Source organism: Bos indicus x Bos taurus, chromosome 6 (genome assembly GCF_003369695.1).
Source record: "Bos indicus x Bos taurus breed Angus x Brahman F1 hybrid chromosome 6, Bos_hybrid_MaternalHap_v2.0, whole genome shotgun sequence".
In the NCBI taxonomy this organism is placed as follows: Eukaryota; Metazoa; Chordata; class Mammalia; order Artiodactyla; family Bovidae; genus Bos; species Bos indicus x Bos taurus.
This window is the reverse complement of record NC_040081.1, coordinates 105,648,803-105,651,867: the sequence shown is the minus strand read 5'-3', so window position 1 is coordinate 105,651,867 and position 3,065 is coordinate 105,648,803. Positions and strand designations below refer to the sequence as shown.

General features: G+C 38.4%; 1 non-coding gene across 1 annotated transcript; it reads left to right on the top strand.

Annotated features, from left to right (window-relative positions):
• Window positions 1–1,016: 1,016 nt before the first annotated feature.
• Window positions 1,017–1,088, top strand: TRNAA-UGC. Its single transcript has one exon. It is a non-coding gene; the product is annotated as a tRNA-Ala (tRNA).
• The last annotated feature ends 1,977 nt before the right edge of the window (window positions 1,089–3,065 follow it).

The window sequence follows — 3,065 nt, the reverse complement described above, 5'->3', positions numbered from 1 at the left end:
TCAGCACCTGTGAACTGGGTATGAAGTGTAGAGATTAAAGGACAAAGATTCAGGAGTGAAGATAAACTAAGTTCCATCTTCAGTTGGGGTACAGCCCACAGCACAGTGCAAGAGATAAACATGTAAGCAAGGGATTATAAAACCAGGGTTACGGTGATAGGCCCTCTTGGAACTAACACACTATCCCACGAAGGCTGAGGTGGACCAAGCTGGGTCTTAGTGGCTCAAGAGAGCTCATCCTAGAGGCGGGAAGCAATACAAATCCAAGCATATTTCTTGAGTATCATCTACAGGAAAAGATGGGAAACTGATATTAGGCCTTATGTGTAAATGAAATTAATAAGCCACAAACATGTAAACACAGAGACAAGAGATTCAAAGAGGAGAATTGATCTTTGCTGTGAATGTACCTAAAGCTTTGGTGGCCAGGGACTGAACTGTGCTAACTGAAAGATTTGGAGCCAGCTACATATAAACTGCTGCTGTGGGTTTTTGAAGAATGTGGGGAAGTGTTGATTATATAGTGTAACTGGGAATAATTCAGAATACAAAGCTGTATATCCAATGAACTCTATAAGAAAGACTGGGAAACAGTAACCCTGCATGGAAAAGTTATCTCTGATAGTATAAATATATATTTAAAAATATTGATAATGAGCTTATATAACTTTTATAATCACCCATTTAAATAATATATAATTTAATTGGATCCTCATAAAGGAATGGATTCCTGGATCATTATATCTTTGTCTGCTTTCTTTTATATAATCTGCTGTCACTTTTCCTGTGAAAATAATTTGTAAATTGTGGATTTACTGCCTCTATGGAAGATAAAATATATCTCTTATAAAGCCAGAGTTGAGCTACTAACTGTGATATACTTCAACTTCCGTTATCAAAATTACATCCACATGAAATAATACTGCTTTTTTTTCCCTAACGTAAAATAGTTTGGTTCAGGCAAGTTTCTTTGATTAAACACTGGCAAAACTTATTTAAAAGCATTGCATGAACATGGGGATGTAGCTCAGTGGTAGAGCACATGCTTTGCATGTATGAGGTCCTGGGTTCAATCCCCAGCATCTCCACTTCCTTCTTGTTTAATTCTTGGAAAATATAGCTAGTGCACGTATAGATTTGAATTTTTAAAAATTACATCAAGATAAATATAATTAACACTGCTTTATGTTATATATGAGGTTAAGAGAGTAAATCCAAGAAAAAAATACTTGCTTTTTTCTAGTTATTTAATGTCTATAAAGAACACTAAACATCAAACAACTGATTCTTTCTAATTGCAGGGCTAGATAAGACTCTTGAGAGTCCCTTGGACTGCAAGGAGATCCAACCAGTCCATCCTAAAGGAAATCAACCCTGAATATTCATTGGAAGGACTGATGCTGAAGCTGAAGAGTCAATACCTTGGTCACGTGATGCGAAGTGGCTCATTTGAAAAGACCCTGATGCTAGGAATGATTGAAGGCGGGAGGAGAAGGGGACGATAGAGGATGAGCTGATTGAATGGCATCACCGAATCAATGGACATGAGTTTGAGTAGACTCTGGGAGTTGGTGTTGGACAGGGAAGCCTAGCATACTGCATTTCATGGGGTTGCAGAGTCACACACGACTGAACAACTGAACAACAATATCTATATAAGATGATGGATATTCACTTATTGTGATCATCATTTTATGATGTATACATGTCAAACCATTGTGCTGTACACCTTAAACTTATACAGTGCTGTAGGTTAATTATCACAATAAACTGGAAGAAAAATAGTTTTTGATCATCAAAAAAGAAAGAAAAAAATAAAGAAAAACTGCTTGAGAGCCAAACAAGAAACAGCATTTGTGCTGGATTTTGGTAGCTCTTATAGTAGCTCGTGACTGCCACTAGGTGATGGAGATCATATATGGGAGCTTTCTTAATATGAACCTGAAATCCCAAACAAGCGACCAGCATACCACAGAAAATAAGTGATTTAACTAAAAGTTATGTAGCTGTGTCCCTGGGTATTTATTGGCTTGATTCTGTTTCTGAGATTATCTGGTTATTAAATAATATCAAAGAGAAAGAGTCACAAACAATGGCATAAATTCCACCTCTCCTTCTATTCCAAAAGCTTCAGTGTGAATGGAAAGTTCTCCTTTGAGTCACTAATCTTGAAGATAAGAGATGGGACAGGTAAGCACCTTGAATTGCAAGCACCTTATTTCAGCTTGTCGGGATTGGTGGTCAGAGGAGGCTGATGGGCTGCAGTCCATGGGGTTGCAGGGTTCGACATGATTGATCACTAGTCAGCAGCATGATGGGTGGGATTATAAAGATGAGGGGACCTAGATGTTAAAAACACAGATGTTAAAAACACAGATGTACCCAGGTAGTACTTAGAACAACTTATGATTCATCCTGTATAGAACAGAGTCATTCACTTTGCTTCTAGCATTTCTGAAATGGTGGCCCAGACCCTGCTCTTCTACTCTTCAGCCTTAAGTAAGTCAGTTAGCATCTACTATCCTTGAGTTCCCAGTGGCTCAAGTGGGTAAAGAATGTACCTATAATGCAGAAGATCCTGGAATTGTGGGTTTGATCCCTGGGTCAGGAAGATTCCCCTGGGGGTGGGGGTGGGGACTGGTGACCCCTTCCAATATTTTTGCTGGAAAACATGACTGAGTGACTAAGCACACACACAGCCTTGAGTTCAAATTTGTAAAATGAAGAACTATGTTCTGTTTCTTGCATGAATGTGAAGTAAATTAAAGAAAGTATGTGAAAAAAAAATTATCTGGTAAATTGTAGGTTTGTGAAAATGACTGAGGTTTTCCTTTCCCTTTTGTTACCTCTTTCTGTAACATCATGTGAAATGAAAGCCTGAAGCAGTAGAGGAATACATTTCTGAGAATCCAGGTCTATGTTTTTCCGGAAACTGAGTGCAACCACAGATTCATAATAGATGATTCATTCAGTTCGGGTTTTCCTAAATGGAGCATCTCTGGACCAGAATCTAACTATACCTGGAATTCTCCATTGCCCAGAGGGTGATTTCACATGGGCACTGG